Here is a 23,406-nt window from a genome sequence, read left to right as displayed (position 1 = left end):
ATAGAAGCGGGGCCACTGAGATACAAACTGGTTCCCATATGGGATCCCGGCGTGTACAAGGAAAGGACTTTAGCTATTAGACTATTGCAATGAGCCTGGCAATGTGTTTCTTAAGGTGTTTGTTCTGTTTTTTTTTGTTGTTGTTGTTGCTGCTGTTGATTTTTAAAAGTTGTATTTCAAAAACACACAGAGAAAGACAACGTGATCTTAAATCTACTAATTTAGTCTTCAAATGCCTACAACCACTGGGACTGGGATAGGAGTGTACCAGGAACACAGTACAGGCATTTGATATGGACGGAAAGATTGTAAGTCCTGAGCCATCGCTTGCTGCCTCCCCAGGTGCATCACACCAGGACAGGAGAACAGGAGCACAGTCATTCCAACACAGACTGCAGTGGTCCCAAGCACAGACTTTACGGACAGTGGATCTCTCAAACTTCTATTCTGCTATGTGTGTACACATATTTTCTTATGAGCAGTGACCCAACAAGGACGGTACTTGGTGTCCCAGAAAACCTGAAGAGAACAGGTTCATTCTGAGATTTGCAAGCAGCTAGTTAGAAAAAAACAGATGAGTTAGACTTGTCCTTTGTGGGCCTATGATAATTTTTCCTGCTAAGTGGGGCAGCCGGGGCGGGAGGGGGGAGGTCATGGCTAAACACCTACAAGGCAGTTCTGCAGATTTCTCTCACACTAACAGGGTACATCTCTCTCTCTCTTTCTTTCTCTCTCTCTCTCTCTCTCTCTCACACACACACACACACTCCATTACAAGGAAAACCTATAAGACTTTTCACATGAAGTTTTAGCTCATGCATCAGATGTAAAAAGCAAAGAGAACAGAACTATCTAAAAAAGGGAGCTATGTGGTTGTCAAATGATTTAGTCCCTAGCACCTTCTTTGCAGAAAAATAAAGGAATGGATTTGTGAGTCTCCAAGGCTTTTTTTTTTCAGCTCTAAAATCCTATAATTTTGTTTTCAGAATGAAAATGAACTTCCCCAAATCACTCATTAATGAAAAAGCTGCAGTCCTTCTCATACAGTCCTTTAGATTGATATAGCAAATGTAACACGGGAGACCAGAGCAGCACCAGAGGAAGAGGAGTTTCATTCGGAGCAAAGGAAAGACAATCCCAGCAGGGGGACTACACTGTTGAAACTACCTTGCTGTCATTGTTGGGTTTTTCTTTTTCCTTTACCAAACTTTGGTTCTTTTTTACAAAAAAAAAAAAATTTGCTTATTTGTGTGAGAGTTTTGTTTCTGTTCCTCAGTGCCCTTAGTTGGAGCTGGACCAAGGGCTAATTATCCATTCTAGGTCTCCCACACGAGTAGCAGGGACCAAAGAGGGACCACTCATCATATCTTTCCTCCCAGGGTGTGTGTTTGCAGGAATCCACATGTGAAGCCGAGCTGAGACCCAGATCTAGGCACCGTGATGTGGAATTGAAGTACGTAACCACTGTACCAATGCTTACTCCTGAAAAACTTTCTAAAAACAAACGCAGTTACTTGAAAGAAAGTGAAGCAGATGAAAGAGACAGACAGACGGATGAGTGAGAACGGGTGTTCTCATCTGCTGATTTACCCTCCTAATGTCTACAACGGCTGTACTTGTGCCTAGGCTGATGCTGGACACTGACTCAATCCAGGTTTCCTGCGGGTTCCTGGCACCCAATGCCTTCAGCCATCACTTCTGCCTAACAGTCTAAGGAGACTGGAGTTAGAAGCCAGAGTTGGGAACTGAATCGAGGTGTGATGCAGTAATCAGAAATGATAGGATAAATGCTCACCCCAATGCTATTGTTTTTTCTTTTCTGTTCATCCTACCTTTATGTAATTTGTCTTGAGTTTGGATTTACTTATTTGCTGTAATTTTAAGCGTTTGGGAACACTTTCTCAAGCATTCGCAGAAATCTGCCACCAAACATTCCTCCAGTGAGAGAAAGCTCCCTTTGTTTTCATGGACAACACAACATTGAACTACTTTCCTACTAGTGCCATGGCTGGGCACTGAAGATAAAATTCCATCTGCAGAGTTGGCTTTTCCCAGGTAGTCCACTAGGTGGCCTGCTTCTTTAGGGAACAAAATAAAGTGTTTCATAAAGTAGGTAAGAAAGTTTCACAGGCTGCTTCTGTTGCTTCAGAACTGGAGGAAAGTAGAGGAAAAGAATGATCCTGTATGATCTCCATGAGCTTTCGGAAGGTTTGTGACCAAAGAGAATTAGTGCATACCACAGTACCGGGATACAGCCAGGATTTGGAGGGACACCCTGGCAAGGACAAGGAAATCAAGAGAAACTTTGATGGGCACAATGACGTAGCAACCCTGAGGCCAACACAAGTGGGTTTCCTTTTGAAAACCACTGTCCTGTGCATGAGTGCCTCTTAAAAGCAGTGATGTGCACGTGAGTCTGTGAGCAGAACAGATGTGCTGGCCAGGGAACAACAGGCGTCTTTGAATTCCCGACTCAAGTGCGTCTTTGTAGCCCAAGGACATCACCCAGAATTACCCCAACATGTACAGAAGCCCAGCCTTTGAAACCAACAGGGGTCCAACAAATTTTCCTTTCCAGGGAGAAAACTTAATGATCACACACAGCCACTCCATACAAGTTGCTCTTGGTTCACTGGGTCCTTTGGATTAACACATAGGATAGAAAAAGTAAGGAAGAGACGAACGGAGGCAGAGGGAGAAGGGAGGAAAAACTAAAGTTGGGAAGCACCTACTTAAGGTTGCAAAAGACAGTGTCTTGGTACTTGGAGGTACGCAGTAAATATTTGTGGACCTGATTTGACTCATGCAACAAACTGATCTTGCCCTGGGTAAAAGAAAAGTATACTGCATGCTTTTGTTTATCTTAACTCAACCTCATTCTGCTTGGCCTCCTACTAACCAGAATATAACATATAAGGATTTGAAAGCTATCCAAAGGCAGACCCCTCTTGTTAGGGAGCAAAACAGAAATGCACCTGGATTGGGACAGTTTTCTTGTCTTTACAACGATGAGCTGAGAGCTATGCACACCAGGTCCTGTGCCAGGAATCAGACAGACATGATTCCTGCCCTAAGGAAATTACAGTCCACTGGAGGGAAATGGATAATGATGTAAATTACCATACAATTATAGTGTGATAAGCATGATGAAGAGAAATAATAGGGTTTTATAAAAACACAGAGCAGGGGGTTCTGAGTCAGTGTGGAGCACTAGGGATCAGGGTCAGCTTTTCAAATACAGACACACTGATGATGAGACCCACTTGCGCCCTGTGGTGCCAGCTGGGAGCACACAGGGGCACAGAAGCACCTGCAGAGGGCCTGAGCTCACTGCCTCTGACCAACGGGGCCACACATGGCCAAAGTGCACTGGCCTGGCAGACTGTGGTCCTCAGGCACTGCCACTGTTGGACCCCGTGAGAAGGCAGTGAATGCCATGGGGATAGGCACGCTGAGGCTGGGCTCATCTGCAAAAAGACGCTGACTCAGCTGTTGAGCAGTGGGGCTCAGAAGGACCCATCTGCATAGAACTCATACTCAGCTCATCAAAAAATCGGCGCAGGTATGTCCTGGAGGAGAGCAAGGGGCTACACAGAGAAGCTGGCATTGCCTAACAGAAGCTACCAGGAAAGTGAATGGCCAGCACAGCTGTCTTTCCCTCCTGTCTTAGCCAATGGCTGGCCAGGTGAGGTTCTAGGAGAAGTGGGGCGTCGTCTCCCGAAGGTTCCTTTAGCACAGTGGTGGAGGAAGAAGAGCAAAGAACTGCAGCTTCCTCAAGTCACCTGTTCCTTGGGTGAGAGAGGGAGAAGGTTCTGATTGGATTGAAAATTAGAGATTCACCATGGAAACTTCTGAAGCCACGAATGCCCACTTAGCTGAAGAGTCTGCCTGCCACAGTGGCAAGGGTCTACCACAAAGCAAGGCAGGGAGCCGACAGGAACTAGGGAGAACAAGGACTGGAGACAGCAAAGCTGCTTCTCATCTCCATGCCTTCAGATTGACTCGAACTCTGCCTCTGGAGCAGCATGTGAGACTGTGAAAGCAGCTTCATTTTGAGTAAAGTTAGCATCTTGGGGATTTCTAGCTGCTACTGCCGTAGGCAGACCTGAGTCCCAACTAATATGTTTCTGCAGTTTTCTGAAGAGTAGTTCAAACTTGCAATGGGGGCCATGGTTATTTTTTTAAATATAATTCTATGATACAGGAGTTAGGCTGATTCTGTGTGTGTGTGTGTGTGTGTGTGTGTGTGTGTGTGTGTGTGGTATTTCTGTCTCTCTCCCATTATAGCCTACACGCCACTCAGAGGACACACTCACTTACTGTAAGGAAAGAGGGAGATACCTTTCTGACTGTTTAATTCAAATGTGTCCCAAGCTTAAAATACTTGCAAGAGCTGGAATCCAGCTGAAAAAAAAATTCTGAGAAATTATAGACTTTAGTGTTCATGTGTTCCAAATATTTAATTTCCTTTAAAAAGCTGTGCCGGCCTCTGCAGCAAGAGCACAGGGCAGGTTCTTCCCTGCATTACCAACAGCCCTGGAGGGCACTGAGGCCGCCTCATCACAGATCCACCCCTGCCAAGCTGTGCGCCCTTCAGGGGCCACTTCACCTCTCTGGGCTTTATTTTCCCAGCTGTAAGATTAGGATGATGCACTAGATCAGGTGTCGGCAAACTTCACATGGAAAAAGCCAGATGGTCAGGGGTCAGGATGTCACCCACGGGGCACCAGTTCAAATCCTGGCTGCTTCACTTCTGGTCCAGCTCCTTGCTAATGGACTGGGTAACAGAAAAGAACATGGTCCAAGTGTTTCTGCCTTTGCCATCCATGTGGAAGACCTGGATGAAACTCCTGGCCTTGGTCTGGTTCAGTGGTGGCCATTGTTGTCATCTGGGGAATGAATCTCGGATCTCTTTCTGCCACTCCTTGAAAATAAACAAATACATCTTCCAAAAAATAAGGAAGGGAAAAGTATAGTATCTTAAGCTTTGCAATCTGTAAGCAGATCACACAACATGTCAGTGAAAAGGACAAACTTGGAGCACTGTGGCATCATGAGTTAGTCTGGAGGAATTTTGAGCGCTGGCATTGAAGCACAGTGGGTAATGCTGTGACATTGGTACCCCACACTGGAGCATCTATTCAAGCATTGGCTGGCTCCACTTCTGATCAAGCCTGCTTGCTAAGGCAACCGGGAAATCAGTAGCAGCTGACCCGAGGCCTCGGGCTCCTGAGATCCATGTAGAAGCCCTAGATGGAATTCCTGACTTCAGCTTGGATTAGGCCTGGTCACTATGGCTACTTGGAGAGTGAATCAGTCTCTCTCTCTCTCTCTGTCAACTTGCACTGTGCACAGTGAGCAATGGGCTGCGTGTGTCTGGTGAGCTAGAGTTTGCTCACAGCAAGCTTCAATTTTCTTCCTGAGCTAGTTAGTATCTGTCAGGTTAGCTCTCATCCTAAGAGAGCAAAATTAGAAGGAGGTGTATTTTAGTGACAAAATAAAAGGTCATAGGAGAGAATAAAAATCAGGATCCGAAGCTAAAAAGGGAGTTAGGGGAAGGAAGGAAGGAAGGTTAGCCCACATGCACTTCACTTTCTGCGTCATTTTCCTAGCACTGGGTTGAAAAAGCACCTATTTGTCTCTTACCAAACCCCAAAATATCCAAGAAGAATACACAATTCTTCAACAGACTGAACCCATGGGAAGCTGGTCTGAAATTCAATGGGCATGAGTTTATTTGTGGCTTCACTGAAAAGTTGATTTCCTAGCAGTGACAACGTTAATCAAATATATAAATAATTTAATTGGGGGGAAAATAATGCATGATTAAATCCCAAACTAATCCAACACAAAGACATGCAATTTGCCAGCGGCCTGAGAGCCAGAAAGAGATAGATGGTGTAAATTAGAACTTCGTGTGCCAACTCTTGCTGTGAGGTGGCTTTGAATTCTCTCAGTCAACAGGACAGGGATTCCGGGACCAAGCAATTCTCCCAGAAAGGCAGAGTCCAGTCCAGGAGCTTCCAGAGTGCCCCAGATACTTGCCAGCCAGTACTCAGTTCTTCTGAAACTGGCCAGGGATGCAGCTTCCCGTGCTGCCCACCCTTCAAACACAAAAGACAAACTGTGTTTAGAGGCCAGCACAGCTCTAAACAAAATTAGGTATTTGGAACGTATGGGTGTACAAAGTCTGCAGTTTCTTAGAATTCTAATTTTTCAGTTGAAATCTAGCTCTTGGAAACGTTCTATGACTGAAACATACTTGAATTACCCAAACGATCAGTAAGCGCCTGGCATTGTGGCACAGCGAGTTAAGCTGCATACTGAGATGGCAGTATCTTACAGGGGTGTTAGTTCTAGGCCAGGCTGTTTCGCGTCTCATCCAGCTCCTTGCTTTGTGCCTTGGAAGGTGCAGAAGGTGGCTCAAGTGCTTCTGTCCCTGTACCCACGTGGGAGACCTGGATGGAGTTCCAGGCTCCTGGCTTTAGCAGGGCCCAGCCCTGGCTGTTGCAACCATTTGAGGAGTGAGCTAGCAGATGGAAGAAATCTTACATCTAACTCTGCTTTTCAAACCTTACGGAAAAAAAATTTAAAAAAGCAAATCACGGGCCTGGCGCGGTGGCGCAAGTGGTTAAAGGTCCTCGCCTTGCACGCCCGGGATCCCATATGGGCGCCGGTTCTAATCCCAGCAGCCCCGCTTCCCTTCCAGCTCCCTGCCTGTGGCCTGGGAAAGCAGTTGAGGACAGCCCAAGGCTTTGGGAACCTGCACCCGCGTGGGAGACCCGGAAGAGGCTCCTGGCTTCGGATCGGCATAGTATCGGCCCGTTGCGCTCACTTGGGGAGTGAATCATCGGATGGAAGATCTTCCTCTCTGTCTCTCCTCTCTGTATATCCGCCTTTCCAATGAAAAAATAATAAAAATAAATCTTTAAAAAAAAAAAAAAAGCAAATCAGAAAGAAATCTATTTTCTTACAGCAACTGATTATGCTTTATTTGCTTCATCAGCCATGATTCCTGAAAGCAAACACGTGCCCCTGAAGAGCTCGCAATAATCCCATAAAGTTAGCATCTCCCATCACGATCCGGCCAGAAGCAACAGGAGTCCAAACCCAGCATTGTTGTCTCCCTGACTCTTCCGAGGCACCAGGAGCAGGAGCGCAGAGAATGCAGGAGAAACCACTGGCTGGCCTGGCAATCGGGAAGGCGGAAAGTGCTTCTTTATTTCAAGGGATTTGCTTTGGGAAGTTGAGCCCTGAATGTCAACCCACGGTGCTTGGAGAGCCGCAGGAAGAAAGACCCAAAGGGAGTGGGCAAAGTGATGCTTTTCTTTCACTAGCGGCAAGAATGGACACACACAATGGACTCCACTGAGCTAATCAGGCTCCTTTCTTCTGGCTTCATTATTTCACTATGAGCTCAGAGCAGGCAGTTTTCCTAACCCCTCAGATGCATTGCACGCAGGCAGCCCAGCAATCCGCGTGCTCTCAACTAAGCTGCCCTTCAAGTAGCACAGGAGCTCAGAAACAAATGCCGCTTGGTTTTCTTTCCTCCTCCTTCAGTCCGACTCCTGAATCCCCATTCACAGCAACCACTCTAGATCAGGGGATATCCTCTCTGAGTGGCTTCCTGGGAGAGGGCCACCATAGCCTGGCTGCAGGGAAGTGCCTAGGCCTTCACAACCCCAACCTAACTCTGCTGAAGGAGATCGCCCAACCAACTGACCAAACCCTGGCTTTCCATCAGTCAGCTCCTTAACAACAAGGCGACTTCCTTTCACTATCGTAATGAAAACATTATCAGTGAGCTGACCTGAGAATGGTGAAGGCAGGAAATGTGAAACTTGAGGCTCCACTCTCCCCTGTGCACACACATTGCTCACACCACACTTCCTGTACCTACCCGCTGCCCCACCAACAGTTTCTCTGCCAGCCTGAGATTCCTACTGAGCAGTTCTCCAAGCTGTTAACAGGCCAAAGTACATGTAAGAGCCAAGAAAAAAAAATAATAAAGTACTCTTTAGCGCTAAAATATCTATAATTTCTTTTCCCACATAAACACATTTCACATACGGTAAGTATTATGGCATTAACAAAAAAGAAAGAAAATCTTGCAAAGTGTGTATTTCACATGTAAATGGTTCAACACTAGGAACCGCACAGTGGGCAGTTCCTACGCGAGTTCCCTGGCTGGGGGTGTCAGCTGGACTCTTCTTCACTTCTGCTTTGTGCCTTTATCACATTTCTGTGTCCTGATCCACCCCGAGGACGCGATCGGACGCAGTGATCATTTATTCAGAAGTAAAACGGAGATCTTTGCATCTCCGAAGGTCAGCCTGGAAATGTCAGATACTTTCTTAATCTTTTCACATGGCTACTGGGGTTGGCTCACCATCAGGGAGGGTGGAGGGAGCCGCTGCACTGAACAGAATACAGCCACTTGACACTCTTTAAGAATGTGTGTCCTGACTCTAACAGGCTAGTACTACCGCTTTATTTGGTAGTCCAGATTTATTTCTGAAATGGAGAAAAAGGGGAAATTATTTTGAATCTTTTCAAAGTTTAAATTGCATTACAGCTTGCCTCAAGGAAAACACCCTAAGAAACATCTCTCAAAACTTCCATCTACAGTAAGGCCCATACCTTCTCGTGCTGTGTATCATTTGATAAAGGCATCATTTTTGAAAATTTCATAACTGTCGTGACATGGATTATATTAGGTGTGTGTTGTGATGGGACTCCTAATGACTTCACCAGGCAGAAATAAAAAAAAAGCCACGAATCATAGACTATCAGGACCAAAGCAGGCCTTCTATCTCCATGTGTGCTTTAATTTTAGATAAATAAAATAATTTAAATTGTTTTGGTGGCACCCATCAATCTTCTTAACTGATTATTTAAAAACCTTTAACAGCTTGCAGTGGGATGGGTCTTCGCAAAGACTTCACAGAATGACGGCTTGCTCATAACAAATACCTCAGCATCGTTCAGTTTTCTGACAAAACTATACAATTATACAGAAAAACAATGGTCAAAACACTTTGAGTGCAAGACTGAATTCTCTATACTAAAAAAAAAATCCCTATTTCTGTTTTGTGAATATTATTAAGGATTATATTGGTTGTGAATATATTGTGAATGTATTAAACAAAAAGATATGCTTGGTTAAAAATGAATATAGAAATATAACTAGGATGACAAATACAAGAATATTGTTTCTAGGTACAAATACAGAATGAAATTATTTTCCTTTATGTGTAACAAAGGCATTTTTTTAATAAAAATTTTATTTGAATGATAGAGTGACAGAGGGAGAAGGATCTTCATCTGCTGGTTTATTCCTGGAATGCCCACAGTAGCTGGGGCTGGGTCAGATGATGTCTGGAACCCAGAACTCCATTCAGGTCTCTGGAGCGATGGCAGAAAGCTGGCTCAGAAGCGCAGAGTGGCCAAGGTACCCTGATAGGGGCAGGGCAGCCTAGGTAAGACTTAACCAGACACACCCCAAAATTGGTCCCAGGCAACACTCATAACACAAATGCTTTGCCTGGACAAACGGTTTTACAGTATTGGGTTTGAAAAGAAAAATTAACTAAAAAACAATGTTTCCATCCCCAAATACATCTGAATTTAGTAGGATCCATGTGGCACAGAAGGGAAATCTGTCTTTTCCATTGAAAAGTGTGTAATATGGAATGCAGTACAGACAGACACCATCTCAGCATGTCAAGTCAAAATATAGCATTCAAGTCTTCTCTGCTAAGAGGGTTCTCTTATGGTGCAAATGGTAACCATTCTTTTAAAATTTCCATTGACTTAATCATTTCAAAGGCAGAGATACAGGGACAGAGGGACAAAGAAAGTTGAATATATGCTTCAGTAAAATGAGACTTTAGAGAACAAAACTGTGAAGCAAAAAGATTTGCTTCCTCACTTAAGAAGTGGAAGAAAAGAAGAGAAAGTGATATTTTCCATCAACTGGCTTACTTCCCAAACTGCCACAACAGGCAAGTCTGGGTCAGGCTGAAGCCAGAAGCCAGGAACTTCTCTAGGTCTCCCACATGGGTGGCAGAGGCCCAGTGCCTGGGCCATCCTCTACTGCCACACCAGGTGCGTCAGCAGGAACCTAGACTGGAAGCAGAGAAGCTGAGACTCAACCTAAGCCAACACTCAGATGTGGGATGCCAGCATTTCAACCAGCAGTTCACCATAACGTGCCGTAACACCAGCACACAAGATGGTGATTCTTAAAGTACTTTTGAGAATTTCTGTTCTGGAAGGGTTAGTGTTTAAATTCAATTGAGATTTCCTTACAGACTGGAAGTGGCTTTACCGCACTCTCCAACTACTACTATAAGTCTAATCTGTTTCTAAAAATTACAGGACATAAATGTTTATCATCTTTTAAAAGCCAACAAAATCACAAGCCCTTCCTACACTAACTGATGAGATATCACAAAGAATGATGCAAAGAGGTAAATGAGTAAAGTTTTTGCAGTATTTATTCTGAATGTATGGAGAAAAAGAATACTTGGGCAAGATGATTTTAATTGTGAAATCACAGAATGAACCAATTTAGAAAACTGATATCTAAAAATGTACATTTCTATTTTCCCTCTTTGCAACAGGAAATTCAGTAAACATGATATGCACCAACATTTCCAAGCAGCTGGGCTCTAACTGCAAAGGAGAGGTGGTTAAAACTCACTTTCCTACTCCTCGCCCAGACCCTGGACTGAGATGAATGGCAAGGCCAGAGGGGCCAGGAAAATGGTGATAAAATGCAACCTCTCCCAAGGACCAAATGAATTCATCACTCATACATACAGCTCATCCCGGAAACCCAACGTATCTGGAAAGCATTACCATTCACAGCAATTGCATATATCTCCAAGTGAAAGATTCAGAAGCCGGATTGTGTCCCAGGACATTAAAATCCTCCTACCTTGTGGGCTTGGATTTTTGCCACTAACAGAAAGCAGGGTTACCGGACAACTTCTCTGTATGTTACTAATCCAGACAGTAGTTGTACTTCCCACGCATGGCTGACCCAGTTTCGACTTTCATGCAAAACTCTAAAAGCCAGATTGGACGACTATGATAATATTCATGACACCTTAGGCTTTTAATTTTAAGGTGCTTGTTAACGTACACACAAACACAACTGTTCAAAGATTAGACTCATTTCTTAAAAGTCTCCTGACTGCAAAGAAAGATATGAACTTTCCTTATTTAAAATACAGGATACTATTATTTCCATGATCTAAAAGTATAAAAAATGCTATTCTTTAATTATTTCCTAATTTTTGTGATCTTACCAATTCACCAACTCTAGGTATACTGCTATTTGTAAAAGGTCTGAAGACACCACGTGATTAGGAGAAAATTCAAAATTCAATAATACAATAAGTACATATGAGAGATTAATGAGATTCAACTTTAAATAGGTGAACTTTTATTTGAACCCTACAAAAGCAATCCTTCTTCCTCCACATTACTAAGTTCTATTATAACAATCATTCTGAAACTTGCATACTGTCCTATAAATTTTGATACCATAATTTTCATGACTGAAATACCTGTTTGAACAATTACATAGAACGCATATGAAAGTGTATTTTGATTTCAAAAAGATTTGGGTAATCTATTTTTAGTAGTGGAGAAAAGTCAAGAATTTTAAAAATGAAATCCTTTGAAGACAGAGATTAGAAAAGTTATTTCTAGTAACAGCCCAAATGCAAACCACATCACTGGCCAGGACTCCCCCTTAAGGTCTTCTGCCCCGCACGACTGCAAAGGAAGGTCTTCATGATAAGTGTTAGGAGAACCTTCCATCAGCAATCAGAAGAGATTAGGGGGGTGTGCGTGAGAGAGAGAGAGAGAGAGAGAGAGAGAGAGAGAGAGAGAGAGAGAAAGAGTGGTGCTGATGATAGAAACACAGAAAAATCTCAAGAACTACTGGCAGAAAGGAAGAAGGCATGCAAACAGGTCCAATTACCCATTTGGAAATCTGCCCACCATCCCACTGAGCTGATGCATTCATTCACGATGAACTCAAAGCTTGTTTATGATATGGTAGTTCCTGTGCTAAACATCAAAGAGGCAAGACAGATTAAGACACATCTACTGGATCTTCTCCAAGAGTGGCTACAAGAATGTAGAAAGGAATATGGCTTAAGACAGCATTAGCATCATAGACCTCTTTGCTTTGCAATTAGACAACAAGCATTTGGAAGAATGGATTAACTCTCATGTTACAGAAAACTAGTAGGCAACTAGTAAGGCTTTTCCAGGGTTGCCTTACCTTGAAAACAAGATGGAAAGATATCTTTCCAATACCTCTGTTGTGAACTCTTCAACATGTAGAAGTACTAAGTTTACCATCTATTAATAAAAACAATGAATTCAGAAACCATGCTGATAAGCAGTGTTCCTCCCAAATATCTTGATCTCTCATTGCTGCTAAATCTATTAAAAGAGCATACCTTATACGATATTGGCATACACTAAGAGTTCCATACCTATATTCCGTACCTATATATAATTTTCTTTATCAGGCTAGTAGAATGAGTAGCATTTATACAAAGAACATAGACCTGAGCATAGACTTAGACATGAAGCTACAAGTACTGAGCAATGGGGATTTTGGAAAGAATGAAGAGGGACAGCAATTAAAACACATGGGAGGCCAGCATTTAAAAGACAAGAAAAAAACCAGGAAGCAAAGGAGGCAGAAGGTGGTGGATGCGGGGCACATTCGTGTGTAGGACACATGTGGAGTACTTCTAGGTACAACATCAATGAAAGAGGCTAAGGTAATGAAGAGTGAAGTTCTCTGCCAGCAGAGACTTCTCAGTTCCAGTAAGTTCTGCAGGTTCAGAAAGAAATGGGAGAAAAAATCTACCAAAATAATATGAAACAAGTGGGATTAATATGAAAAACTGGGTCATCAGGAATTTTCATGCTGCACGGTATTCAATTTGTGAGCCGTTTGCTGTTTGGAACCCTGCGTTTCTCTCATGCTGACTGTAACATTCAGTTCTGTTTCCTGAAGAGTTCTACAGGGCTGCAGAAGTAAAGATAGCTACTCTTAGAGTGCAGGAAATGAAACAGTCACTTGATGTGTGATGTAGTCCCTGGCAAGAAAGGAAATGGAAAGAAATAAAACCTGAGGTCCATACCAGGGGTATACCTGACTTTCCATGGAACTCAAGAGAAAAATCCAGCAGCTGGGCCATGTGGAAATCCACAGCTGGTGACATCTTGGCCATAACTAGTTTGGGGTCACTGGGTCACTATTACTGGCCCTCTTTCATGTTCTTTGCTTAATAAAGACTCATCATTTCATTGAACCCTGCTCATGCTAGTGTTAGCACATGCTCATGATCTCTCAATCTCCAGCCCACACCTTGTGGCTCTTGTTTTTCCAATGGCTGTATCATTTCTAATATACTATCATTTACTTCCAGTGCTGGTTTATCATTTACTGTCTACCCTTTCCCACAGACCAGGGATCTTTATCAGTTTTACCCAATGATGTGTCCCAAGTCACTAGAACAGTGCCTAGCTCAGAGTAGGAATTCAGTCAATACTTGCTGGAGGAATATGTGTTAAAAATGTGTTACTGGAAATACCCAGATGGGTGCTCATGTGGTCCCAGACCTTGATACACTCCCAGTCGGCTGTCTGCTTTTGCTGTGTTCTCTGAGCACCAGAAGCCACAGCAAACGGAAGGACTTTCCTGTATCACTGTCACCCCAATAATCTGACAAATTTTGCAAAAAAAAAAATCTCACATCACTGATGCCTTCAGGGTCCACCCAGAGAACCTCCCATAATAATGCAATTGCAGACTGTGGTTCTGAATTGGTAACGACATAATTCAGAGTTATCTTAGAGGGTTCCTGTTCATTATAAATGAAAAGAATTCCAAAGCCTACTTTTGTCTACCCTGACTTTGTTGACATAACTTTGGGACAAGAGCCCTTGGCATTAAAGTGATAATTTTTACTTTCAATGCTATGTTCCACTGGCTGTAGAAAGTCAACAATTTGATGTTTTACAGTAAATTTTTCTTGATGTAATTCAATAACATTTCAAATAAGGAAGAGTGAAAAAAAAAAAAAGACCGAGTTACACTTGCGATCATGCTACACTCTAGCTCACTGGAATTCTGCCCCTTGGCTATTGTTCTTGTCCATGGTAGATACACAGTGCTTTCTCCCCTATGTAATGTTGAGTAACAGGAGAATGAAGGGCATACTTCCTCTCTAATCTACTTGTGAAAATCTCATTAATGTAATGGAAGTTTTGTCCCCTGCCATGACTAAAGTGTTTGAAGACAAAGAAAGAAGGAAGCAAGGCAGGTCATAGAATTTTCCTCAGAGAAATAAAGAAGGCACTTGACATAGACAGGTTTTATAGAAACACAGGTTTAAACTTAGCAATTAAAATAAATAAATAAGCGTCTGTGTCTACAAATTTCTAAATGAAACCTGGAAAGACAGCCAGCTTTATCCCAGACACCATTCTTCATGATGAAATCACTCCAGGGAGAAGTATATATTTCTTGACTTTGAGACACTTTTGAGTTTATATATTTTTTGCTTTTCCTTTTAGCTCCCACCAAACCAGGAATTCCATTCCTTAAGAAGCACTAATTTATTCTCAAAACATGTTTTTAATTTGGGGCTTGATTCTATAAAATTTATTTTTATAAGCATATTTTTCCAAGGATATTTGACTGATATATATGACATAATCATTCAACTTTTTAAAGTTTCATTTGAATCTTTCATTTGGCTTTTCTAAATATATGTGGTTGCACAATGGGCTTCATATTGTTTATGAACAGATATTAGTGCAGTGTGCTTTTAACACAACAGTAACTACTTAAAAGTTTACAAATGTCAACACTTTGTGAAAAAAAATAGTGAATTGCAGTTATGAAATAAGCTACACTGAAGCTAAATGAAACTCCATGCTTGGTCCAAATTTTGCCACATGGATATTTAAGGTTAAGACAGTATTATGAGTGTTCAGTCCAGGAAATAATCTAGTCGGGTACCTTGGTTCTAGGTCATCTGCTTCCAAAAGCTTCCCACCTACCAGGGGGTAAATTACTTGCGTCAGGCCATAGGAAGAGGGGACCCAGAGTTAGATCCTCCCGTTGCTGGCTTCTTTTCTCATCTTTTTCTAGGGCCCTAACACACAGGCAGCACACGCTGTGTCTTGCTTATGGCAGTTCATCTAGCTAGTCTTGTTCCATGGTCTTCGCTGGCTGATCTGTCCTCTGGCTTTAGTTCCCACAGAAGGACTTTCCTGGCGCTCAGAGGTTTACAGCCTCACCTAACAGTGAATACTGAGGTCACGGCACAGGTGAGCACACAGGCTAGAGATAATGTGACCACTCTGACGACAGATGCAACTGAGGGTGAAGAATAACAACAAAAACAGTAATTCAAGACAAGAACACAAGAATCTACTCCTTTGGCTAGAAATAAACAACCAACAGTTCACTCAAAGAGGAAACTGTCTAGTCTCTTTTAAGCCAGTACCACAGAAACGCACAAACTGGAGAGGGAGATGGAAGGCATGCAGGATATGAATCACGTAAAAACATGTACCTGTGATGGTACTTCGAACATTTCAAGGATTACATAAAATTCTTTTGAAATTCCTGCATACTTGTTCACAATCTCTATTTCTATGAACTTTTTGAAGACTCCTGATATTCATGGATATCAAAGTAGTTTTTTTTGTAGCCAAATAAACATCTTTTCATTGCACTTCCTGGGAAATTTACAAGTACCCTGAGCACACACACAGACACATAGTGTCTTGCTGATAGTTTAAATCCACACTCCCCTAGGATGCTATCAAGATCAATAACCATAAATACAAGTGATCTCTGATAATTGGTGGTCAGCCAGGAGATAACAAGTCTAACAGAAGTGCTTTGTTATTTCAGATGGTAAATCTGCTGTTTATGGGGACTGTGATGAATGTCTGGGGGCGGGGACGGGCAGGTGGCAGCACTTTATCCATCTTTTTTTGGGAAGTTCTTTTTGGTGAGCTAACTAAATACCTTTCCATTGCAGATGTATTCATTTACATAAACTGCAATTCCTCTTTATCTTGTTCCTAGAATATTAGTATTTAAACAGGTTGGAAAATTTCCCTGATTTTTCACTTAAAAACGAGTTGGTTAGGGCATGGGTATTGCGCTTAGTGAATCAGACACCTGCAGTGTCTCAGCTGAATTCCTGGCCCCACCTACTGACTCTAATTATGCAGACTCTGTGAGGCAGCTGTGAGGGCTCAAGCAATGGGGTACCAGCCAACATCACAAGAGACCTGAATTGAGTTCCTGGCTCCAGCTCCTCTCCAGTCCTGGCTATTGCAGGCATATGGGAAATTAAGCAGCAGATACAAGACCTGTCTGGTTCTGTCTATCTTTCAAATAAACAAATCAGATAGAAATAAAAAGGAGTCAACAGAGCCTGAGAGAGAAGGACTCTCTCCTTGCCAACCCACTTTCCCCAGGAGCTTACTTAACACCACTTCACACATATCCAACATGCACCTTTAAAACACTGAAGGCAGACAACCCCCCATGGGCTACTCAACCACCCCCTCATATACGAAGAAAATACTGGTTTTTGTTTTACTTTGCTTCTGTTTGTTTGCTCTGAAGAGCTTTCTGCATCGATTTAAATACAGTGAGACAGACACAATATCCCAGAGAGAAGAAAACCTTCCTTATTGCATTCCCGACCCAAGAGAAAGGACTTGCCCTGAGGACATAACAGGAATCAGAGGGTGTGTGGGGAGGGTTATCTAATCCCAAACATAAAAAAAATCATAATGCAGCATGACGATGCTTTTAATCACTGACATAATTGTAATGTGTATACATAATATGATACAAGGAGGTGAATAAGCCTACTTTCCAGTTTTACAGGCTTTCACCCATCTTCTCCTTCAGGTCTTCAGGATTTTATGCATGCTTGGGGGAACTTTCAGGGGAAGGTAACATGATATTGTAAGGATTCTTTCTCAGCAAGATCACATCTTGTTCTGATTTGACTTGAAGCATCTGTATGTGGCAAGTGTGGTAAGGTAAAACCATGCTCTAGGCAAGCAGTGTTTTACAATTCTTCCCTGATTTCCTGTGCAAGTCCATGGAGCCATAAAACAATAGGCAGAAGAAGTGGGATTTTTATTTCTTTATATGGGAGAGCTGCTGGGAATGACACTTCCATAATCCCAGCTGTGAGCAGTGTGGGTATTCACCACACTCACCTTTTACACACACACACACACACACACGCAATGTTTCTATACATGACAAAATCTAAACCTGTATTGTAAACTGCCAGGAAAGAATGGTATCCCCAATCAACTGGTTAGAGGTTGATATATTTGGTCTAATGTATTGCCCTTCCACCCCACCCCACCTCACTTCCCAGCCTAGGTCCCCTTAATATTACTTAGAGAAGAAATTCACAACAGCTTTAAAGGTCCGTCTGTGGTAGCTGGACTTTTCCAATTGTGCAGGTTGGCAGTTTTACATTAGGTATGCCTGGGACCCAGCAATTTTTTGATGTTCACATTTGATTAAAGTGAATACCACTGATAATTCTGGCAGACGCCAGTAATCCTTCCAGGTCAGAGCTTCACAGCCGCTACTGCTCTCTGCATCCACATGATCACATGCACAAAAGACAAAAGTGCTTAGAGAAACACAACTTTAACAAGAACAGAGGAACAGTTGCTGTTGCAATTGGATGCTGGTTACATCCAAACACTAAAATCCATCTGATGGTATCTTCCCCTTCGCATTGTAAGTGGGTTGGTTTTGCATGAACATGGCTTTAACTGCTGTACACCTTCCTGAGCAAGGAAACTGCATGTCATTATCTTGATACCCACAGTCCTTCCCCATTATCCACTCTTGACAGGTGCTCTGGAACTGGGACTGGGTGAAGCATTGTGAGTGCAGAATGTGATCCAACCACCCATTTGCTTCTTTTCCACTGGAGCTAGAACTAGGCTGCTCATTCACCCCACCCAGATGTACCTAGGAGCTTCTTCTCACTGTAACACAGTGCTGTACTTCAGAGGAGAGAGACTTATGCTGCATGACAGAGGACATCTCTATGCCTACTGAACACAGAGACTTTAAATTTTATTTCATTTAGTACTAGTTCTATTATTTTTGTGAGAAGGATTATAGATTCCTTTTCAGTCATTAAACTGGCTCCAGCAGGTCATGCTAGGGTAAGGCTTGGAAAGAGGAAGTGAATGATGGAAATGGCCATCGGAGACTCGGAGGAGCCAAGAACTGACTTCATTTATTTTATAAGTAAACTGAGATGGCTTAAGGAATCAATATATGGCAACCCTTATAAGGTATTCATACTCCAAGCTCCAATTCCAAGTACGTGGCAGAGAACTATTTTCTTTACACAGAGTTAAAAAAAAAATTGCTCATTTACTGCTTCTTATCTGAAGCATACTATATCTAGAAGAACCATTCAAAGAATGTTCAAGATTTGCATTCACAAAGAGCTTCTAACTGTGGTAGAACTTGGGTTATGTCAAACAAATTGGTAATGAAGTATTAATAAGTTCCATTGCATAGCTGTCAGCTATGTAATTTTTCCCTTTTTAAATGTTTTTCAAACAAATTTCATTTTTAACTTTTAGCACCTCTCCTCAGACCAGAAAGAACAGCATGCATCACTCTTAACAAGAAAGTAAAATAATGAATTGTAGTGTTTCAGGGAGTACTTAATTTTATTGGCAGAGACTCTGAATGATGTTTACATAACACTGGCTCCATACAAATTACACTTAGCCAGCCAATTTCATGCTCAAGCCTAGCCATTCTCACCTCTAGGTTACTTACCGAATTATCCATCAACCTGGGCCATCACAGTCAAGTAAGTAAGTTTTCTGTTAAGTAAAACTAGGAAGTAAATGCAAACTGGTACCTTCAATTATTTGGTTCTTTGCCTTCTGCTAAACGTATTATTTTTCACCCCATTCTTCCTCAATGTCCTATTTAATTTTCATTCTTTTCCTCCCACACGGCTTTTTAGTCTCTATAGAATATGAAAGACACATGGATTTGAGTCTTTTTCAAGTGGACCCCAAATGGCCAATATTTAGTATAGAGTTACATTAGAAGTTGAAAATTTACAAAATGTGTGCGACAGATGATACGTGAGTGGAGCATCCTATGGGAAACAGGGTAGCATGATTTCCCCCCCACTTTCCTTTAGATATAGCTACATGGTAGGAAGGTATATTGATAAATAACTTACCCATTCAGATTAACACGAAGGACACATGATAATGGCCTAGAAAACTGCCTTTGTCACTTTCAAATGCAGAATGACACCAGCACTGAAAACTCCCACTAAGACTGTTACCAACCAAGCAGCAGCGTCCTGAAGTCTGGAACGGGGTCCTTGAGACACCAATTCGGAACCAGACTCTACAACTGTCCATGCCACTGCAAACATTGAAGGATAGAAGTCTAGGACACTACAGAAGGCACTCTGGAGACAGAAACAACTGATGCGACACAAAATATAGAAGAGACACCCCATCCAAAGTCTCTTCTCAACTCAGCACAAAAGAGAAGCAGAGACACCTGTCACAAAGATATAAACATTATAAATGAAACAGGGCATTCTGAATCTAGCAACAGACTAACAGAGTGACTTGCCTGACATATGAACATGATACAAAGGACATGTTGGACCTAAAAATACAAAAGGATGTCTCAGGAAGTGGAAGGGAGAAAATGAAGTTAATTTAAATTTATTTTGGTACAAAATGTTTTAAAGTTTATGTAGTTTTTCACAATATACATTTCTATCAGTTTTTTGAAAACTTACATTTCACATAAGAGCCTCTTACAAACTTCTTAGCAAACTGCTAATAGAGTAACTACATTATTTTGAGATAAAATTTTTTGAAAATTTAGGAATAGAAAGAAAGGCAGTTCCTTTACCTGTTCATTTGTAACAGTTATCTATGTCTGAAAAGGCTGGATGTAGAGGCATTCCCAGTAACCTAGACTGAAAACTGGGCCTGTGGGCACCAACAGTATCATCAAACACTGTGGGCACCAACAGTATCATCAAACACTATGTCAAGAAATTTCACCCATGGACGCAGTGATAACATGTATATCTTGTTGGAACAAAAAGATAAAAACCACTACTACTTGTGGGTGGTATGAGTGTGTTAGTAGAAAATCAAAGAAAATAAGATAGTCGCATGGAACCAATAAGATCATGAACAATCCCCGGGAACAGGTATATGTACACATAAAAACCAAAAACAAACAAAAACAAACAAAAAAACCCCAAGTACCATCCTACTAAGAATAACGGTAAGTTGGAGGAAATGTATAGGGAAACACTTTTCATGCAGAGAGAAATTAGGTGATCATTTTAAGAAAGTATCAAGTGAGAAAAGTCAGAAAAAAAATGTTTAAGATGTTTATAGGCCAAGGTAGAAGACAGACAATACACTGATTTTCACAATGTAATTAATGCTTAGGGACAGGTGTTTAGCAGAGTAGTTAAGACATCTTTTGACATCCGGCATCTCTGTGCCTGGTCGAGTCCCAGATCCTCCATTCCAGCTCGCTGCTATTGCACACCCCGGGAGGCAGATGATCCCTGAGGTTTTTGGGTCCCTGCCCCCAGTCTGAATGCTGAGGCTTCAGCCTCACCCAACACTGCCTGATACAGGAACTTAGGAAGTAAACCAGCAGTTGGAAAATCTTTCCTTCTGCCTTTGAATAAAAGGAAAATAAATGCATAAAAACTTTAAAAATGTGGTGTTTTAGAGACAGATAAAAACATTTTAAAGCCATTAAGAGTAGTGATGAGGGGGAATAGCTATCTATCATTTTTACAGGCCAGCCAAGGGTATAATGAGAATTTGAGCACAGACCTAGATAAAGTGTTATGCCAAGACTGATCCATGCAGAGAGATTGGCAAGAACAAGGTCCTGCAGAAGGCCAAGACCTTGTCTAATAGGAATCACAATGGGGCTCATGGGAACGGACAAGGCATGAGGAAAACAGGACTAGGGTTGTGAAAATTAACAGGAAGGGTCATCAGATACTTCATTAATTACATGTGTTTAACTACTCCCCAAAACCCTTTTAAATTTTATCCTTCATTGCAATTAAAAAAAATTGTAAAGAAATATCCAGCATGTTGGAAACAACTGCCTCTGGGTTTAAATACATGTGGTGAGGCCAGAAGCTTTACTGCGTTTTATGAGACAAAACACTTCATCCCAAGAGCCAAATCATAGGACTGAAAGTAGTCACGAGTGGGATGCATGAAGAACTCCAGTGCAGCCCGGGAGCTATGAAAACAAAATCAAATATCGGAGACTAAGCCTTCGTCATCCTCTGTAATTATTCACTGCAGCCCAAAGCCCTTGAGTGGAAGGGACTGTCCTGAGCCCACACTGTAACAATTGTTTTTGGGGGCACATATATGGGCCAATAATGCTTAATGCCCAAGAAGTCATCTCAGTGGAAGCACTTTAGGCTTCCTGGGCTCCTGGGCTGTGTCCTGAGGCCAGAATCCCATGGTTCTGCTGACTTTACTATGTTTCAGAACCATGCCTGGCCCTGGCCTCCTCCACAGCAGCTGGGGGCCTGTTATATGAGGATGGTGCTGCTTTTTCTCACACCTGATGGGGCACAGCCCCACAAGCTGCTTCCAACTATGGTCCTCCTTATGTCATGGCCCAGGCATTGTCCAGCTCAGTTCTGTCACAGCCTGAATCAGCCTGGAGTGTGGGTTGGAGGATGAAGGCAGAGCCCCTTTATTTTCCTGTCCCTGAGCTTTCTGGATGAGGTTTCTTTGCTCCTTTGAGTCGTATCTAGTTCCTATATTCAAAGATATTGAGCTGGGGTCCTCAAGTAATGAGCACAGTTGAGGAACAGAAGGGACATTAAACAGTATGTGGGGGGAAGCAGGGAATGTGGGGCAGATATCTCATACTATTTTCTAGTTGAAGCTCCAGATTCAGCACAGTGTGTAAGCACAACTGTGTCACAACAATTCGAGCCAAACCCATGCATGTTGTTACCACAAAGGAACCAGCTGTTGTACTACTCATCCCTAACTTGACTCCAAGTGCATCACCTTGCAGATGATGCAGAGAACAGACTCGGAAACTAGGCTATAGCTCCTCCTGGGTTCAAGCAAGTGTATGAGAATACCTCGAAAGCATCAGTATGCTGGCTGGTGTGAGACCTGGCTGCTCTGAGGAAAGCACCTGGGGAAGCAGCAGCATGTGGCCTGCATACAGACCCAGGTCCCTGCTGCAACACGGGAGAGCTGCAGGGTGCTCCTGACCCCCGGCTTCAATTTGGCCCAGCCCTGGCTGTTGCAGCCATTTATGGAGTGAATCACTAGGTGGATCTCTCTCTCTGTGACTCTGTCTTTCAAATTAATTACTTAAAATGTTAAGCCTATTTTGTTGCAGAAAAATCTGAAATCCATGCATTTTTTAAAAATAACATGCATGTTGAATATAGTTTTTGAGTGCCCTCATTTGCAGGATATCAGGCTTCTAAGTGCAATATTGCATAAAAAGACTCCACTATATCTGGAAGGCTTCTAGCTTTCATAATGTGCATCCCAAATATTTCTAAGGACTCCTGGATTCAGAGACCCAGTTAAAGAACTGGCTCTCAGATTTTCAAACTAGAAATTGTTCTGGAGCTTGTTAGAGATGCAACCACCCAGGCCTCCATTAGGTCTGAGGTAAGACCCTAAAATAAGTAGTGACTTTGAAGCAGGTGGCCTTTCAGCCACTAGGCGATGATACCACGTCTAATCACTATGAGCAAACTAATGTCATCTGGATTCAGGGGATCCTCGGCAGACACAGAGAGGGCAGGCAGACAGGCACCGGACCCAGCAGGTAAGTTACTGTTTGGGAGGCTGACAGCCTATACCAGCACTCCTGAATTGGAGTTCCAGCTCTACTTCCAATCCTAGCTTCCTGATAAAACACACTATGGAGGCAACAGGAGATGGTTCCAGTTCTTGGATCCCTGTCACCTCTATACATGATCCAGATGGAATTCCCAGTTCCTGGTTTTCACTCATTTCTCAATTTCTTAATACCTTTCCAGGATTTTTGATGGTCAAAGCATATTATAGGCGGAAGTGATAATGTTGTTGTGTCATCTCTCAGGGCACAGCAATGTTACTAAGTGTGTTGTATGAGTGGCAGAGAAGGATCCATATTGTTGGTTCTCCTTAGTTTATAGCACATCTTATCTCAACTTCAAGACAAAGTGCTCATTTTTATGCCATGATTCATGAAAGACAAGGGGAACATAATGGGTC

General features: G+C 42.4%; 1 protein-coding gene across 1 annotated transcript in view; it reads right to left on the bottom strand.

Moving 5' to 3' along the window:
* The window catches only part of GLI3 (GLI family zinc finger 3), a 223,533-nt gene that overhangs the window by 13,777 nt on the left and 186,350 nt on the right, over positions 1–23,406 (bottom strand). The window lies entirely within an intron of this gene.

The sequence above is a fragment of the Ochotona curzoniae genome, unplaced genomic scaffold (genome assembly GCF_017591425.1).
Source record: "Ochotona curzoniae isolate NIBS_2020 unplaced genomic scaffold, NIBS_Ocur_1.0 scaffold_3835, whole genome shotgun sequence".
In the NCBI taxonomy this organism is placed as follows: domain Eukaryota; kingdom Metazoa; phylum Chordata; class Mammalia; order Lagomorpha; family Ochotonidae; genus Ochotona; species Ochotona curzoniae.
This window is presented reverse-complemented; position numbering and strand designations above follow the sequence as displayed.